Here is a 20,369-nt window from a genome sequence, read left to right on the forward strand (position 1 = left end):
GGGGAACGACTCTAGTCACTCCGGTGGTGCTTTATAGAGATTTAGGAGCATTTTATTGGTGACGCACCAGGAATTAGGTGATTTCGCCAACTTTTCGTGTGTTAGCCCACAAAATTTGTAGGTGCCGGGGGTCCGGCTTGAACTTTCTTGGATTATATATTATTAGCATCCGTAACAGCCTGGGTAACGACTTTAGTTGCTCCGGCAGTGCTTTTTAGGGGTTTAGGAGCATGTTATTGGCGATGCACCAGAATTAGGCAATTTTGCCAGTTTTTCATGGGTTAAGCCCATAGATTTTTAGGTGCCGGGGGTCCGTGTCTAACTTTTAAAGATTCTTCCATAGTTGCGTCTGTAAGGACCTGGAGAACAACTCTAGTAGCCCTGGCAGCGCTTTAGATAGGTTGAGTAGAATTTTATTCGCAACGTAACAAGAATTAGGCGATTTTTCCCATTTTTCTTGTATATTAGCCCATAAAATTTTAGGTGTCGGGGGTCTTGGTCAAACTTTCTTGGATTCTTCAATGAAGCATCTGTAACAATCTGGAGAATGACTCCAGTAGCTCCGACGATTCTTTAGAAGGGATTAAGATCATTTTATTGCCACCGCAACAGTAATTAGGCGATTTTGTTAGTTTTTCATGTGTGTTAGCCATGCATTTTTAGGTGCCGGGGGTCCGAGTCGAATTTTTTTGGATTTTTATATAGTCGCTTCTGTAAGTACTTGGAGAAGAACTCTAGTAGCCTCGACACTGATTAAGAGGGGTTTAAGATCATTTTATATGCGACGTAGCAGGAATTAGGCGATTTTGCCAGTTTTTCGTGTGTGTTAGCCCACAAATTTTTAGGTGCCGGGGATCCGGATCAAATTTTCTTAGATTCTTCTATAGTAGCATCCCTGACGACCAGGGGAATGACTCCAGTAGCCCGGTGGTGCTTTAGAGGAGTTTAGGAACATTTTATTAGAGACGCAACAAGAATTAGGCGATTTTGATAGTTTTTCGTGTGTGTTAGCCTAGGGATTTTCAAAGTGTCGGGTTTCCGGGTTGAATTTTCTTGGATTCTTCTATTTTAGCATCCGTAATGACCTGGGGAACGTCTCCAGTATCCATAGCGACGCTTTAGAAGGGTTTAAGATATTTTATTTATGATGCAACAAGAATTAGACGATTTTGCCAGTTTTTCGTGTGTGTTAGCCATAGATTTTTAGGTGTTGGGGGTCCGATCGACTTTTTTTGGATTATTCCATATTAGCGTTCGTAATGACCAAGGGAACGACTCTAGTAGCTCGACGACACTTTAGAGGGGTTTAAGAGAATTTTATTGGCGACGCAATAGGAATTAGGCGATTTTGCCTGTTTTTTTGTGTGTTTTAGGTCACGGATATTTAGGTGTGGGGGTCCTGGTAAAATTTCTTGGAATCTTCCATATAGCGTCCGTAATGACCTGCGGAACGGCTCTAGTAGCCCAACGGCGCTTTAGAGGGGTTTAGAATATTTATTGGTGACACAACAGGAATTAGGCGATTTTGGCCTATTTTTCGTGTGTGTTAGCCCACAGATTTTTAGGTGCCAGGGTTTGGGTCAAACTTTCTTGAATTCTAACATAGTAACATCCATAATTACCTGGGGAATGACTCTAGTTTCTCCGGTGGTGCTTTATAGGGTTTAGGATTATTTTATTGGCGGCGCAACAGGAATTAGGCGATTTTGCCAATTTTTTAAATGTGTTAGCTATGAATTTTTTAGGTGCCAGGAGTCCGGGTGAAACTTTCTTGGATTCTTCAATAGTAGCATAGGGACCTGGGAAACGACGCTAGTTTCCCCGACGGCGCTTTAGAGTGGTTTAGGAGCATTTATTTGGTGAGGCAACGGGAATTAGGCGATTTTGCTAATTTTTCGAGTGTGTTAGCCTACAGATTTTTAGGTGCCAGGGATCCGTCTTTGATTCTTTCATAGTAGCATCCGTAACGACATGGGGAAGGACTCTAGTTGCTCTGACAGTGCTTTATAGTGGTTTAGGAGCATTTTATTGGTGACGCAATAGGAATTAGGCAATGTTGCCAATGTTTCGTGTGTGTTAGCCCACAAATTTTTTAGGTGCCGGGGGTCTGGATCGAACTTTCTTAGATTCTTCCATAGTAGCATCCGTAAGGACCTGGGAATGACACTAGTTGCCCCGACGGTGCTGTAGAGGGTTTATGAGCATTTTATTGGCGGCACAACAGGAATTAAGCGATTTAGCCAATTTTTCGTGTGTGTTAGCCCACGGATTTTTAGGTGCTGGGGTCCGGGTCAAAATTTCTTGAATTCTTTCATAGTAGCATCCGTAACGACCTGGGGAACGACTCTAGTTGCCCCGACGGTGCTGTAGAGGGGTTTATGAGCATTTTATTGGCGGCACAACAGGAATTAAGCGATTTAGCTAGTTTTTTGTATTTGTTAGCCCACAAATTTTTAGGTGTTGGGGGTCTGGGTTGAAATTTCTTAGATTCTTTTCATAGTAGCATCCGTAATAACCTGGAGAATGACTCTAGCTGCACCGATAATGCTTTATAGGGGTTTAGGAGAATATTATTGGCGACGCACCAGAAATTAGGCAATCTTGCCAATTTTTCGTGTGTGTTAGCACATGAATTTTTTAGGTGCCGGGGGTCTGGGTAGAGCTTTCTTAGATTCTTCCATAGTAGTATTCGTAACGATCTGAGGAATGACTCCAGTATATCAAGCGATGCTTTAGAGGGGTTTAAGAGTATTTTTTGGTGACGCAAAAGCAATTTGGCGTTTTTGCCAATTTTTTATTTGTGTTGGCCCAGGGATTTTTAGGTGCCGGTAGTCCAGGTCTAATTTTCTTGGATTCTTCCATAATAGCGTATTTAATGACCTGGGTAATGACTTCAGTAGGCGGTAGTGCTTAGAGGGGTTTAGAAATATTTTATTAGAGATGCAACAGAAATTAGGCGATTTTGCCTGTTTTTCTTGTGTGTTGGCCCACAGATCTTTAAGGTGCCGGGTGTACGAGTTGAATTTTCATTGATTCTTCAATCGTAGCATTTGTAACGAACTAGGAAACGACTCCAGTATCTCCAACAACGATTTAGAGATGTTTAAGAGTATTTTATTGGCGAGGCAACAGAAATTAGGTGATTTTGCCAGTTTTTTTTTATATTTGTGAGTTAACGAATTTTTTAGGTGTCAGGGGTCGGGGTCAAACTTTCTGAGATTCTTCTATAATAGCATCTGTAATGACCTAGTAAATGACTCTAGTTGCCCCGATGGTGCGTTAGAGGGGTTTAGGAGCATTTTATTGGCGACGCAATAGGAATTAGGCGATTTAGCTAGTATATCGTGTGTGTTAGCCCATGGATTTTTAGGTGCTAGGGGTCGGATTAAACTTTCTTGGATTCTTTTATAGTAGCATCCGTAACGACCTGGGAAACGACTCTAGTTGCTCTAACGGTGTTTATAGGGTTTTAGGAGCATTTTATTGGCGATGCACCAGGAATTAGGCGATTTTACTAATTTTTCGTGTGTGTTAGCCCATGAATTTTTAGGTGCTGGGGTTCAGGTCAAACTTTCTTAGATTCGTCCATAGTAGCATCCGTAACGACCTGAGGAATGACTACAGTAGCCCTGACGATGCTTTAGAGGGGTTTTGGAGCAGTTTATTGGCGATGCAACAGGAATTAGCCGATTTTGCCAATTTATTGTATCTGTTAGCCCACGAATTTTTTAGGTGCTGGGGGTCTGGGTTGAACTTTCTCAGATTCTTCCATAGTAGCTTCCGTAACAACTTGGGGAATGATTTCAGTAGCCCCGGCAACGCTTAAGAGGTATTTAGGAGCATTTTATTGGCGACGCAACAAGAGTTAGGTGATTTTTATCTAATTTTTCGTGTGTGTTAGCCCACGTATTTAAAGATATCAGGCATCCAGGTTAAACTTTCTTGGATTGTTTTGTAGTAGCATCCGTAACGACCTTGTAAAGACTTTAGTTTCTCTGGTGGTGCTTTACAAGGGCTTACTAATATTTTATTAGCGATGCACCAGGAATTAGACGATTTTGCCAATTTTTTGTGTGTGTTAGCCAACAAATTTTTTAGTTGACGAGGGTCCGGCTCGAACTTTCTTGCATTCTTCTATAGTAGCATCCGTAACAACATGGGAAACGACTATAGTTTCCCCGTCGATGCTTTATAGGAGTTTAGGAGCATTTTATTGGCGACACAACACGAATTAGGCTATTTTGCCAGTTTTTTGTGTCTGTTAGCCCACATATTTTTAGGTGCCGGGGGTCTAGGTCGAACTTTCTTGGATTCTTTTCATAGTAGTATCTGTAATAACCTGGGTAATGACTCTAGCTACATCGACAGTGCTTTATAGGGGTTTAGGAGAATATTATTGGCGACGCACCAGAAATTAGGCAATCTTGCCAATTTTTTGTGTGTGTTAGCGCACGAATTTTTTAGGTGCTGGGGTCTGGGTAGAACTTTCTTAGATTATTCCATAGTAGTATTCGTAACGACCTGAGGAACGACTCCAGTATATTCGACGATGCTTTAGAGGGGTTTAAGAGTATTTTTTTGGTGACACAAAAGGAATTAGGCGATTTTGCCAGTTTTTCGTTTGTGTTCGCCCAGGGATTGTTAGGTGCCAGTGGTCCAGGTCTAATTGTTAGGTCCCAACGATGCTTTAGAGGGGTTTCAAAGCATTTTATTAGCGACGCACCATGAATTTGGCGATTTTGCCAATTTTTCATGTGTGTTAGCCCACGAATTTTTTAGATGCCGGGGGTATGAGTCAAAATTTCTTGGATTCTTTCATACCAGCATCCGTAATGACCTAGAGAACGACTCTAATAGCCCAGCGGCGCTTTAGAGGGGTTTACGAATATTTTATTGGAGACACAACAAGAATTATGCGATTTAGCCAATTTTTCATGTGTGTTAGCCTATATATTTTTTAGGTGCCGGGGGTTCGGGTTAAAATTTCTTGATTGTTTCATAGTAGAATCTGTAACGACCTGGGGGAACGACTCTAGTTGCTATGGTGGTGCTATATAGGGTTTAGGAGCATTTAATTGGTGACGCATTAAGAATTAAGCAATTTTACCAACTGTTCATATGTGTTAGCCCACGAATTTTTTAGGTACCGGGGGTCCCGATCGAACTCTCTAAAAATTCTGTGGGCTAACACACATAAAACTAGCAAAATTGCCCAATTCCTGTCCATGCATTTTATTGGGGATGAAATAGTATTTAGGCAATTTTGCTAGTTTTTCATGTATGTTAGCCCATAGATTTTTAGGTGCTAGGGGTCCGAGTCTAACTTTCTAACATTCTTTTGTAGTAGCATCCAAAATGATTTGGGGAATGACTCTAGTTTTCCGACAGTGCTTTATAGGGGTTTAGGAACATTTTATTGGCGATGCAACAGAAATTAGGCTATTTTGCAAATATTTCGTATGTGTTAGCCCACGAAGTTTTTAGGTGTCGGGGGTCCAGGTTGAATTTTCTTGCATTCTTCCATAGTAGCATCCGTAATGACCTGGTGAATGACTCCAGTAGCTCCATCGATGCTTAAGAGGGGTTTAGAAGCATTTTATTAGCGACGCAACAGAAATTAAGTGACTTTGCCAGTTTTTCATGTATGTTAACACACAGATATTTAGGTGCCGGAGGTCCATGTCAAACTTTCTAAGAATGACTCTAGTTTCTTTAGCGGTGCTTTATAGCAGTTTAAGAGCATTTTATTGGCAATATAAAAGGAATTAAGTAATTTTGTTAGTTTTTCATGTGTGTTAGCCCACAATTTCTTAGGTGCCGGGGGTCTGGGTTGAATTTTCTTGGATTCTTCCATAGTAACATCCGTAGGGACCTAGAGAACGACTTTAGTATCTCCGGCGGCGCTTTAAAGGGGTTTAGGAGCATTTTATTGGCGATGCAACAGGAATTAGGCGATTTTGCCAGTTTTTTGTGTGTGTTAGCCCACAGATATTTTTTGTGCTGGGGTTTCGGGTCAAATTCTGTTGGATTATTCCATAGTAGCGTCCGTAAGGACCTGGAGAACGACTCCCATAGCCCCAGCAACGCTTTAGAGGGGTTTAGGAGCATTTTATTGGCAACGTACCAGGAATTAAGCGATTTTGCTAGTTTTTCATGTAAGTTAGCCCACAGATTTTTTGGTGTCGGGAGTTCGAGTCGAAATTTCTAGGATTCTTTCATAGTAGCATTCGTAACGACCTGGGAACGACTCTAGTTTCTTCGGTAGATCTTTATAGAGGTTTAGGAGCATTTTATAAGCGACGCACCAGAAATTAGGCTATTTTGCAAATATTTCATCTGTGTTATCCCCCGAGTTTTCTTGGATTCTTCTATAGTAGCATCCGTAATGACCTAGAGAATGACTGTAGTAGCGCCGTAGGTGCTTTAGAGGGGTTTAAGAGCATTTTATTGGTGACGCAATTGGAATTAGGTGATTTTGACAGTTTTTTGTGTATGTTAGCTCCCGGATTTTTAGGTGCCGGGGGTCCGGGTCGAAATTTCTTGGTTTCTTCCATATTAGCGTCTGGAGAATGACTCTAGTAGCCCCGGTAGCGCTTTAGAGGAGTTAAAGAGTACTTTATTGGCAACGCAATAGGAATTAAGCGATTTTGCCACTGTTTTATGTATGTTAGCCCACAGATTTTTAGGTGCCGGGGGTTCGAGTCGACCTTTCTAGGATTCTTTTATTGTAGCATCCGTACCGACCTGGGGAACGACTCTAGTTTCTCCAACGATGCTTTATAGGGGTTTAAGAGAATTTTATTGGCGATGCGACAGAAATTAGGCGATTTTGCTAGTTTTTTATGTGTGTTAACCCAAACATTTTAGGTGCCGGGGTACGGGTCGAATATTTTTGGATTCTTCCACAATTGCTTCCGTAAGGATTGGAGAATGACTACAGTAGCCCTTGTAGCTCTTTAGAGGGGTTTTGGAGAATTTTATTGGCGATACAACAGAAAATAGATGATTTTGCCATTTTTTCTTGTGTATTAGCACACAAATTTTTAGGTGTCAGCGGTCCAGGTCGAATTTTCTTGAATTCTTCCATAGTAGCGTCTGTAAGGACCTAGAGAATGACTCTAGGGGTTTAGAAGCATTTTATTGGCGACGCAACAAAAATTAGGTGATTTTGTCAGTTTTTCATGTATGTTATCCCACAGATTTTTAGGTGTCGGGGGTCCAGGTCGAACATTCTCAGATTCTTCCATGAAGCATCCGTAATGACCTGGGGGATGACTCCGGTAGCCCGGCGATGCTTTAGAGGGCTTTAGGAGCATTTTATTGGCGTCGCCACAACAATTAGACAATTTTGTTAGTTTTTTGTGTGTCTTAGCCCATGGATTTTAGGTGTCGGGGGTACGGGTTGAAATCTTTTGGATTCTTCAATATTGGTGTCCGTAATGGCCTAGGAAATGACTCTATTAGCCCCGACGATGCATTAGAGGGGTGTATGAGCATTTTATTGGAGACGTACAAGGTATTAGGCGATTTTGCCAATTTTTCGTGTGTGTTAGTCCATAAATTTTTAGGTGTCGGGGGTCTGAGTTGAACTTTCTTTGATTATTACATAGTAGAATCTATAACGACTTAGGGATTGACTCCAGTATCCTAGTGGTGCTTTAGAGGGTTTAGGAACATTTTATTGGATACACAACAGAGCCGGGGGTCCGGGTCAAATTTTCTTGGATTCTTCCATAATAGCGTCCGTAACGACCTGGGGAACGACTCCAGTAGCCCCGACGGCGCTATAGAGGGGTTTAGTAGTATTTATTGGCAACACAATAGCAATTAGGCGATTTTGCAAGTTTTTTCGTGTGTATTAGCCTATAGATTTTTAAGATGCCGGGGGTCCGGGTCAAATTTTCTTGGATTATTCAATAGTAGTCTCCGTAACGACCTGGAGAATGACTCTAGTAGCCCCGGTGGCTCTTTAGAGGGGTTTAGAAACATTTTATTGGCGTCGAAATATGAATTAGGCAATTTTCCACTTTTTCGTGTGTTAGCCCACGGATATTTTAGGTGTCGGGGGTCCGGAAACTTTCTTGGATTCTTTCATAGTAGCATCCGTAACGACCTAGGGAACGACTCCAGTAGCCCCGGCGGCGCTATAGAGGGGTTTAGGAGCATTTTATTGGCGACACAATAGGAATTAGGCGATTTTGTGAGGTTTTCATTTGTTTTAGCCCACGGATTTTTTAGGTGCCGGGGGTCCGGGTCAAATTTTCTTGGATTATTCAATAGTAGCATCCGTAAAGACCAGGGGAATGACTCCAGTAGCCCCGACGACGCTTTAGAGGGGTTTAGGAGCTTTTTATTTGAGAAGCAATAGGAATTAGGCGATTTTGCCAGTTTTTCATGTATATTAGCCCAGGGATTTTTTACGTGTCGGGGGGACGTATCTAAATTTCTTAGATTCTTCCATTTGTAGTGTCCGTAACGACCTGGGAAATGACTTCAGTAGCCCCAGCGGCGCTATAGAGCGGTTTAGGAGCATTTTATTTGAGACGCAATAGGAATTAGGCAGTTTTGCCACTTTTTCGTGTGTGTTTGCCCACAGATATTTTAGGTGCCGGGGGTACGGGTCAAATTTTCTTGGATTCTTCCATAGTAGCATCCGTAATGACCTGGGGAACGACTCCAGTAGCCCCGGCGGCGTTATAGAGGGGTTTATGAGCATTTTATTGGCGACGCAATAGGAATTAGGCAGTTTTGCCAGTTTTTCATGTGTGTTAGCCCATGGACTTTTTAGGTGCCGGGGGTTCGGGTCAAATTTTCTTGGATTCTTCCATTGTAACGTCCATAACGACCTTGGGAACTACTCCAGTATCCCTGGTGGCGTTTTAGAGGGGTTTAGGAGCATTGTATTAGCGACGCAATAGGAATTAGGCGATTTTGCCAGTTTTTCGTGTATGTTAGCCCACAGATTTTTTAGGTGCCAGGGGTCCGAGTCGATGTTTCTTGGATTCTTCCATAGTAGCGTCCGTAACGACCTGGGAAACGACTCCAGTAGCCTAGGCGGCGTTATAGAAGAGTTTAGGAGCATTTTATTAGCGATGCAATAGGAATTAGGTGATTTAGCCAGTTTTTCATGTGTGTTAACCCACAGAATTTTTAGGTGCCGGGGGTCCGGGCTGAATTTTCTTGGATTCTTCCATAGTAGCATTCGTAACGACCTGGGAAACGACTTCAGTAGCTCCGACGGTGCTTTAGAGGGGTTTAGGAGCATTTTATTGGCGACGCAATAGGAATTAGGCGATTTTGCCACTTTTTCGTGTGTGTTATCCCACGGATTTTTTAAGTGCCGGGGGTCTGGGTCAAATTTTCTTGGATTCTTACATACTAGCATCCGTAACGACTTGGGAAACGACTCCAGTAGCCCCGACGGCGCTTTAGAGGGGTTTAGGAGCATTTTATTGGCGAGAAATAGGAATTAGGCGATTTTGCCAGTTTTTCATGTGTGTTAGCCCATGCATTTTTTAGGTGTTAGGGGTCCGAGTCAAATTTTCTTACATTCTTCAATAGTAGCGTTCGTAAAGACCTGGGGAACGACTCCAGTAGCCCTGGCGGCTCTTTAGAGGGGTTTAGGAGTAATTTATTGGCGACGCAATAAGAATTAGGCGATTTTGCCAGTTTTTTGTGTGTGTTAGTCCACAAAATTTTTAGGTGTTGGGGGTGCGGGTCAAATTTTCTTAGATTCTTCCAAACTAGCATCCGTAAGGACCTGGGGAACGACTCCAGTAGCCTTGGCGGCTCTTTAGAGGGGTTTAGGAGCATTTTATTGGCGATGCAATAGGAATTAGGCAATTTTGCCAGTTTTTCGTCTGTCTTAGCCCACGGATATTTTAGCTACCGGTAGTCCGGGTCGAATTTTCTTGGATTCTTCCATAGTAGCGTCCGTAATGACCTAGGGAATAACACCAGTAGCCCCAACTACGCTATAGATGGGTTTAGGAGCATTTTTTGGGGACGCAATAGGAATTAGGCAATTTTGCCAATTTTTCGTGTGTGTTAACCCACAGATATTTTGGTGCCGGGGGTTCGGGTCAAATCTTCTTGGATTCTTCCACAGTAGCATCCGTAATGACCTGGGGAACGACTACAATAGCCCCGGCGGCACTTTAGAGGGGTTCAGGAGCATTTTATTAGCGACACAATAGGAATTAGGCAATTTTGCAAGTTTTTTGTGTGTGTTCGCCAACGGATTTTTTAGGTGCCGGGGATACGGGTTGAATTTTCTTAATTTCTTCCATAGTAGCATCCGTAATGACTTGGGAATGACTTCAGTAGCCCCGGCGGCGCTTTAGAGGGGTTTAGGAGCTTTTTATTTGAGAAGCAATAGGAATTAGGCGATTTTGCCAGTTTTTCGTGTGTGTTAGCCCAGGGATTTTTTACGTGTCGGGGAGACATATCTAAATTTCTTGGATTCTTCCATTTTTAGCGTCTGTAACGACCTGGGGAATGACTCCAGTAGCCCCGGCGGCGCTATAGAGCGGTTTAGGAGCATTTTTTTTGAGACGCAATAGGAGTTAGGCGATTTTGCCAGTTTTTCTTGTGTGTTAGCCCATAAATATTTTAGGTGCCGGGGGTGCGGGTCAAATTTTCTTGGATTCTTCCATAGTAGCATCCGTAACGACCTGGGGAACGACTCCAGTAGCCCCAGCGGCGCTATAGAGGGGTTTAAGAGCATTTTATTGGCGACGCAATAGGAATTAGGCAATTTTGCTAGTTTTTCATGTGTGTTAGCCCATGGAATTTTTAGGTGCCGGGGGTTCGGGTCAAATTTTCTTGGATTCTTCCATTGTAATGTTTGTAACAACCTTGGGAACTACTCCCGTAGCCCCGGCGGCGCTTTAGAGGGGTTTAGGAGCATTGTATTAGCGACGCAATAGGAATTAGGCGATTTTGCCAGTTTTTTGTGTATGTTAGCCCACGGATATTTTAGGTGCCAGGGGTCCGGGTCGATGTTTCTTGGATTCTTCCATAGTATCGTCCGTAACGACATGGGGAATGACTCTAGTAGCCTCGGCGGCACTATAGAGGAGTTTAGGAGCATTTTATTGGCGACGCAATAGGAATTAGGTGATTTAGTCAGTTTTTCGTGTGTTAACCCACGGATTTTTTTGGTGCCGGGGGTCCGGGTTGAATTTTCTTGTATTCTTCCATAGTAGCATTCGTAACGACCTGGAAAATGACTCCAGTAGCCCCGACGGCGCTATAGAGGGGTTTAGGAGCATTTTATTGGCGACGCAATAGGAATTAGGCGATTTTGCCAGTTTTTCGTGTATGTTAGCCCACGGATTTTTTACGTGCTGGGGGGCCGTGTCTAAACTTGTTGGATTCTTCCATTTATTATGTCCGTAAAGATCTGGGGAACGACTCCAGTAGCCCCGGCGGCGCTATTGAGGGGTTCAAGAGCATTTTATTGGCGGCGCAATAGGAATTTGGCGATTTTGCCACTTTTTCATGTGAGTTAGCCCATGGATATTTTAGGTGCCAGGGGTCCGGGACAAACTTTCTTAGATTCTTTGATCGTAGCCTCTGTAACAACTTGGGGAATGACTCCAGTAGCCCCGGCGGCGCTTTAGAGGGGTTTAGGAGTATTTTATTGGAGACACAATAGGAATTAGACAATTTTGCTAGTTTTTCACGTGTGTTAGCCCACGGATGTTTTAGGTGCCGGGGCTTCGAGTCAAATTTTCATGGATTCTTCCATAGTAGCGTTCGTAACGACCTGGAGAACGACTTCAGTAGCCCCGACAGCGCTTTAGAGGGGATTAGGAACATTTTATTGGCGATGCAATAGGAATTAGGCGATTTTGCCAGTTTTTCGTGTGTATTAGTCCATGGACTTTTTAGGTGTTTGGGGTGCGGGACGAATTTTATTGGATTCTTCTATAGTAGCGTCTGTAACGAACTGGGGAACAACTCCATTAGCCCTAGCGGCTCTTTAGAGGGGTTCTGGAGCATTTTATTGGCGACACAATAGAAATTAGGTAATTTTGCTAGTTTTTTGTGTGTGTTAGCCCACGGATTTTTTATGTGCTGGGGGTCCGGGTCGAATTTTCTTGGATTCATCCATAATAGTGTCCGTAACGACCTGGGGAACGACTCTAGTAGCCCCGACGGCACTATAGAGAGGTTTACGAGCATTTTATTGTCAACGCAATAGAAATTAGGCGATTTTGATAGTTTTTCGTGTGTGTTAGCCCACAGAATTTTTAGGTGTCGGGGGTCCGGGTCGAATTTTCTTGGATTCTTCCATAGTAGCGTCCGTAACGACCTGGGCAATGCCTCCAATAGCCCCGGCGGCGCTATAGAGGGGTTCAGGAGCATTTTATTGGCGACAAAATAGGAATTATGCAATTTTGCCAGTTTTTCGTGTATGTCAGCCCACGGATTTTTTAGGTGTTGGGGGTTCGGGTCGAAATTTCTTGGATACTTCCATAGTAGCGTACGTAACGACCTGGAGAACGACTTTAGTAGCCCCGACAGCGCTTTAGAGGGGTTTAGGAGCATTTTATTTGAGACGCAATAGGAATTAGGCGATTATGCCAATTTTCGTGTGTGTTAGCCCACGAATTTTTTACCTGTTGGGGGGACGTGTTGAAATTTCTTAGAATCTTTCATTGTAGCGTCCGCAACGATCTGGAGAACGACTCCAGTAGCCCCGGCGGTCCTTTAGAGGGGTTTAGGAGCATTTTATTGGCGACGCAATAGAAATTAGGTGATTTTGCTAGTTTTTCGTGTGTGTTAGACCATGGATTTTTTACATGCCGGGGGCCTTGTCTAAATTTCTTGGATTCTTCCATTGTAGCATCCGTAACGATCTGGGGAATGACTCCAGTAGCCCCGGCGGCGCTATAAAGGGGTTAAGGAGCATTTTATTGGCGGCGCAATAGGAATTAGGCAATTTTACCACTTTTTCATGTGTGTTAGCCCACAGATATTTTAGGTGCCGGGGGTCCGGGTCGATGTTTCTTGGATTATTCCATAGTAGCGTCCGTAACGACCTGGGAAACGACTCCAGTAGCCTAGGCGGCGCTATAGAAGAGTTTAGGAGCATTTTATTAGCGATGCAATAGGAATTAGGTGATTTAGCCAGTTTTTCGTGTGTGTTAACCCACGGAATTTTTAGGCGCCGGGGGTCCGGGCTGAAGTTTCTTGGATTCTTCCATAGTAGCATTCGTAACGACCTGGGAAACGACTTCAGTAGCTCCGACGGCGCTTTAGAGGGGTTTAGGAGCATTTTATTGGCGACGCAATAGGAATTAGGCGATTTTGCCACTTTTTCGTGTGTGTTATCCCACGGATTTTTTAAGTGCCGGGGGTCTGGGTCAAATTTTCTTGGATTCTTACATACTAGCATCCGTAACGACTTGGGAAATGACTCCAGTAGCCCCGACGGCGCTTTAGAGGGGTTTAGGAGCATTTTATTGGCGAGAAATAGGAATTAGGCGATTTTGCCACTTTTTCGTGTGTGTTAGCCCATGCATTTTTTAGGTGTTACGGGTCCGAGTCAAATTTTCTTGGATTCTTCAATAGTAGCGTTCGTAAAGACCTGGGGAACGACTCCAGTAGCCCTGGCGGCTCTTTAGAGGGGTTTAGGAGTATTTTATTGGCGACGCAATAGGAATTAGGCGATTTTGCCAGTTTTTCGTGTGTGTTAGTCCACAAAATTTTTAGGTGTTGGGGGTGCGGGTCAAGTTTTCTTAGATTCTTCCAAACTAGCATCCGTAAGGACCTGGGGAACGACTCCAGTAGCCCTGGCGGCTCTTTAGAGGGGTTTAGGAGCATTTTATTGGCGACGCAATAGGAATTAGGCAATTTTGCCAGTTTTTCGTCTGTCTTAGCCCACGGATATTTTAGCTACCGGTGGTACTGGTTGAATTTTCTTGGATTCTTCCATAGTAGCGTCCGTAATGACCTGGGGAATGACACCAGTAGCCCCAACTACGCTATAGATGGGTTTAGGAGCATTTTTTGGGGACGCAATAGGAATTAGGCGATTTTGCCAATTTTTCGTGTGTGTTAACCCACAGATATTTTGGTGCCGGGGGTTCGGGTCAAATCTTCTTGGATTCTTCCACAGTAGCATCCGTAATGACCTGGGGAACGACTACAATAGCCCCGGCGGCACTTTAGAGGGGTTCAGGAGCATTTTATTAGCGACACAATAGGAATTAGGCAATTTTGCAAGTTTTTTGTGTGTGTTCGCCAACGGATTTTTTAGGTGCCGGGGATGCGGGTTGAATTTTCTTAATTTCTTCCATAGTAGCATCCGTAATGACTTGGGAATGACTTCAGTAGCCCCGGCGGCGCTTTAGAGGGGTTTAGGAGCTTTTTATTTGAGAAGCAATAGGAATTAAGCGATTTTGCCAGTTTTTCGTGTGTGTTAGCCCAGGGATTTTTTACGTGTCAGGGAGACATATCTAAATTTCTTGGATTCTTCCATTTGTAGCGTCTGTAACGACCTGGGGAACGACTCCAGTAGCCCCGGCGGCGCTATAGAGCGGTTTAGGAGCATTTTATTTGAGACGCAATAGGAGTTAGGCGATTTTGCCAGTTTTTCTTGTGTGTTAGCCCATAAATTTTTTAGGTGCCGGGGGGTGCGGGTCAAATTTTCTTGGATTCTTCCATAGTAGCATCCGTAACGACCTGGGGAACGACTCCAGTAGCCCCGGCGGCGCTATAGAGGGGTTTAAGAGCATTTTATTGGCGACGCAATAGGAATTAGGCAATTTTGCTAGTTTTTCATGTGTGTTAGCCCATGGAATTTTTAGGTGCCGGGGGTTCGGGTCAAATTTTCTTGGATTCTTCCATTGTAATGTTTGTAACGACCTTGGGAACTACTCCCGTAGCCCCGGCGGCGCTTTAGAGGGGTTTAGGAGCATTGTATTAGCGACGCAATAAGAATTAGGCGATTTTGCCAGTTTTTCGTGTATGTTAGCCCACGGATATTTTAGGTGCCAGGGGTCCGGGTCGATGTTTCTTGGATTCTTCCATAGTATCGTCCGTAACGACATGGGGAACGACTCTAGTAGCCTCGGCGGCACTATAGAGGAGTTTAGGAGCATTTTATTGGCGACGCAATAGGAATTAGGTGATTTAGTCAGTTTTTCGTGTGTTAACCCACGAATTTTTTAGGTGCCGGGGGTCCGAGTTGAATTTTCTTGTATTCTTCCATAGTAGCATTCGTAACGACCTGGAAAATGACTCCAGTAGCCCCGACGACGCTATAGAGGGGTTTAGGAGCATTTTATTGGCGACGCAATAGGAATTAGGCGATTTTGCCAGTTTTTCGTGTATGTTAGCCCACGGATTTTTTACGTGCTGGGGGGCCGTGTCTAAACTTGTTGGATTCTTCCATTTATTATGTCCTTAAAGATCTGGGGAACGACTCCAGTAGCCCCGGCGGCGCTATTGAGGGGTTCAAGAGCATTTTATTGGCGGCGCAATAGGAATTTGGCGATTTTGCCACTTTTTCATGTGAGTTAGCCCATGGATATTTTAGGTGCCAGGGGTCCGGGACAAACTTTCTTAGATTCTTTGATCGTAGCCTCTGTAACAACTTGGGGAATGACTCCAGTAGCCCCGGCGGCGCTTTAGAGGGGTTTAGGAGTATTTTATTGGAGACACAATAGGAATTAGACAATTTTGCTAGTTTTTCATGTGTGTTAGCCCACGGATGTTTTAGGTGCCGGGGCTTCGAGTCAAATTTTCATGGATTCTTCCATAGTAGCGTCCGTAACGACCTGGAGATCGACTTCAGTAGCCCCGACAGCGCTTTAGAGGGGATTAGGAACATTTTATTGGCGATGCAATAGGAATTAGGCGATTTTGCCAGTTTTTCGTGTGTATTAGTCCATGGACTTTTTAGGTGTTGGGGGTGCGGGACGAATTTTATTGGATTCTTCCATAGTAGCGTCCGTAACGAACTGGGGAACAACTCCATTAGCCCTAGCGGCTCTTTAGAGGGGTTCTGGAGCATTTTATTGGCGACACAATAGAAATTAGGTAATTTTGCTAGTTTTTTGTGTGTGTTAGCCCACGGATTTTTTATGTGCTGGGGGTCCGGGTCGAATTTTCTTGGATTCATCCATAATAGTGTCCGTAACGACCTGGGGAACGACTCTAGTAGCCCCGACGGCACTATAGAGAGGTTTACGAGCATTTTATTGTCAACGCAATAGAAATTAGGCGATTTTGACAGTTTTTCGTGTGTGTTAGCCCACAGAATTTTTAGGTGTCGGGGGTCCGGGTCGAATTTTCTTGGATTCTTCCATAGTAGCGTCCGTAACGACCTGGGCAATGCCTCCAGTAGCCTCGGCGGCGCTATAGAGGGGTTCAGGAGCATTTTATTGGCGACGAAATAGGAATTATGCAATTTTGCCAGTTTTTCGTGTGTGTCAGCCCACGGATTTTTTAGGTGTTGGGGGTCCGGGTCGAAATTTCTTGGATACTTCCATAGTAGCGTACGTAACGTCCTGGAGAACGACTTCAGTAGCCCCGACAGCGCTTTAGAGGGGTTTAGGAGCATTTTATTTGAGACGCAATAGGAATTAGGCGATTATGCCAATTTTCGTGTGTGTTAGCCCACGAATTTTTTACCTGTTGGGGGGACGTGTTGAAATTTCTTAGAATATTTCATTGTAGCGTCCGCAACGATCTGGAGAACGACTCCAGTAGCCCCGGCGGTCCTTTAGAGGGGTTTAGGAGCATTTTATTGGCGACGCAATAGAAATTAGGTGATTTTGCTAGTTTTTCGTGTGTGTTAGACCATGGATTTTTTACATGCCAGGGGCCTTGTCTAAATTTCTTGGATTCTTCCATTGTAGCATCCGTAACGACCTGGGGAATGACTCCAGTAGCCCCGGCGGCGCTATAGAGGGGTTAAGGAGCATTTTATTGGCGGCGCAATAGAAATTAGGCAATTTTACCACTTTTTCATGTGTGTTAGCCCACAGATATTTTAGGTGCCGGGGGTCTGGGTCGAATGTTCTTGGATTATTCCATAGTAGCGTCCGTAACAACCTTGGGAATGACTCCAGTAGCCCCGGCGATGCTATAGAGGTGTTTAAGAGCATTTTATTGGCGACGCAATAGAAATTAGGCAATTTTTCCAGTTTTTCGTGTGTGTTAGCCCACGGATTATTAAATGCCGTGGGGCCGTGTCTAAATTTCTTGGATTCTTCCATTGTAACGTCCGTACCGACCTGGGGAATGACTCCAGCAGCCCCGACGGCGCTATAGAGGGGTTTAGGAGGATTTTATTGGCGGCGCAATAGGAATTAGGCAATTTTGCCACTTTTTTGTGTGTGTTAGCCAACGGATATTTTCGGTGCCGGGGGTCTGGGTCAAATTTTCTTAGATTCTTCCATAGTAGCATCCGTAACGATCTGGGGAACGACTCCAGTAGCCCCAGCGGTGCTATAGAGAGGTTTAAGAGCATTTTATTGGCAACGCATTAGAAATTAGGCAATTTTGCCACTTTTTCGTGTGTGTTAGCCCATTGATATTTTAGGTGCCGGGGGTCCTGGTCGAATTTTCTTGGATTCTTTCATAGTAGCGTCCGTAACGACCTGGGGAACGACTCCAGTAGCCCCGGCGGCACTATAGAGGGGTTCAGGAGCATTTTATTGGCAACGTAATAGAAATTAGGCAATTTTGCCAGTTTTTCGTGTGTGTTAGCCCACGGATATTTTAGGTGCCGGGGGTCCGGGTTGAATTTTCTTGGATTCTTCCATAATACCGTCCGTAACGACCTGGGTTACGACTCAGCAGCCCCGGCGGTGCTATAGAGGTATTTAAGAGCATTTTATTGGCGACGCAATAGAAATTAGGCAATTTTGCCAGTTTTTCGTATGTGTTAGCCCACAGATTTTTTACATGCAGGGGGGCGTGTCTAAATTTCTTGGATTCTTCTATTGTAGCGTTTGTACCGACCTGGGGAATGACTCCAGCAGCCCCGACGGTGCTATAGAGGGGTTTAGGAGCAGTTTATTGGCGGCGCAATAGGAAATAGGCAATTTTGCCACATTTTCGTGTGTGTTAGCCCACGGATATTTTAGGTGCCGAGGGTCCGGGTCAAATTTTCTTGGATTCTTCTATAGTAGAGTCCGTAACGACTTGGGTAACAACTCCAGTAGCCCCGGCGGTGCTATAGAGGGGTTTAAGAGAATTTTATTGGCGACGCAATAGCAATTAGGCAATTTTGCCAGTTTTTCGTTTGTGTTAACTCACAGATTTTTTACATGCCGGAGGGCCGTGTCTAAATTTCTTGGATTCTTCCATTGTAGCGTCCGTAACGACCTGGGGAACGACTCCAGCAGCCCCGGCAGCGCTATAGAGGGGTGTAGGAGCATTTTATTAGCGGCGCAATAGGAATTATGCAATTTTGCCACTTTTTCGTGTGTGTTAACCCACAGATATTTTGGTGCCGGGGGTTCGGGTCAAATCTTCTTGGATTCTTCCACAGTAGCATCCGTAACGACCTGGGGAATGACTACAATAGCCCCGGTGGCACTTTAGAGGGTTTCATGAGCATTTTATTAGCGACACAATAGGAATTAGGCAATTTTGCAAGTTTTTTGTGTTTGTTCGCCAACGGATTTTTTAGGTGCCAGGGATGCGGGTTGAATTTTCTTGATTTCTTCCATAGTAGCATCCGTAATGACTTGGGAATGACTTCAGTAGCCCCGGCAGCGCTTTAGAGGGGTTTAGGAGCTTTTTATTTGAGAAGCAATAGGAATTAGGCGATTTTGCCAGTTTTTCGTGTGTGCTAGCCTAGGGATTTTTTACGTGTCGGGGGGACGTATCTAAATTTCTTAGATTCTTCCATTTGTAGCATCCGTAACGACCTGGATAAAGACTCCAGTAGCCCCGGTGGCGCTATAGAGCGGTTTAGGAGCATTTTATTTGAGACGCAATAGGAATTAGGCAGTTTTGCCACTTTTTCATATGTGTTTGCCCACGGATATATTAGGTGCCAGGGGTCCGGGTCAAATTTTCTTGGATTCTTCCATAGTAGCATCCGTAACGACCTGGGAACGACTCCAGTAGCCCCGGCGGCGCTATAGAGGGGTTTAGGAGCATTTTATTGGCGACGCAATAGGAATTAGGCAATTTTGCTAGTTTTTCATGTGTGTTAGCCCATGGAATTTTTAGGTGCCGGGGGTTCGGGTCAAATTTTCTTAGAATCTTCATTTGTAACGTTCGTAACGACCTTGGGAACTACTCCCGTAGCCCAGGCGGCGCTTTAGAGGGGTTTAGGAGCATTGTATTAGCGACGCAATAGGAATTAGGCGATTTTGCCAGTTTTTCGTGTATGTTAGCCCACGGATATTTTAGGTGCCAGGGGTCCGGGTCGATGTTTCTTGGATTCTTCCATAGTAGCGTCCGTAACAATCTGGGGAACGACTCCAGTAGCCCCAGCGGTGCTATAGAGGGGTTTAAGAGCATTTTATTGGCGACGCATTAGAAATTAGGCAATTTTGCCACTTTTTCGTGTGTGTTAGCCTATTGATATTTTAGGTGCCGGGGGTCCTGGTCGAGTTTTCTTGGATTCTTTCATAGTAGCGTCCGTAACGACCTGGGGAACGACTCCAATAGCCCCGGCGGCACTATAGAGGAGTTCAGGAGCATTTTATTGGCGACGCAATAGAAATTAGGCAATTTTTCCAGTTTTTCGTGTGTGTTAGCCCACAGATATTTTAGGTGCCGGGGGTCCGAGTCGAATTTTCTTAGATTCTTCCATAGTAGCGTCCGTAACGACCTGGGGAACGACTCAGTAGCCCCGGCAGTGCTATAGAGGTATTTAAGAGCATTTTATTGGCGACGCAATAGAAATTAGGCAATTTTGCCAGTTTTTCGTATGTGTTAGCCCACAGATTTTTTACATGCAGGGGGCGTATCTAAATTTCTTGAATTCTTCTATTGTAGCGTTCGTACCGACCTAGGGAATGACTCCAGCAGCCCCGACGACGCTATAGAGGGGTTAGGAGCATTTTATTGGCGGCGCAATAGGAATTAGGCAATTTTGCCACATTTTCGTGTGTGTTAGCCCACGGATATTTTAGGTGCCGGGGGTCCGGGTCGAATTTTCTTGGATTCTTCCATAGTAGCGTCCGTAACGACCTGGGTAACGACTCCAGTAGCCCCGGCGGTGCTATAGAGGGGTTTAAGAGAATTTTATTGGCGACGCAATAGCAATTAGGCAATTTTGCCAGTTTTTCGTTTGTGTTAACCCACAGATTTTTTACAAGCCGGGGGGCCGTGTATAAATTTCTTGGTTTCTTCTATTGTAGCGTCCGTAACGACCTGGGGAACGACTT

This window comes from Solanum dulcamara, chromosome 2 (assembly GCF_947179165.1).
Source record: "Solanum dulcamara chromosome 2, daSolDulc1.2, whole genome shotgun sequence".
NCBI lineage: Eukaryota > Viridiplantae > Streptophyta > Magnoliopsida > Solanales > Solanaceae > Solanum > Solanum dulcamara.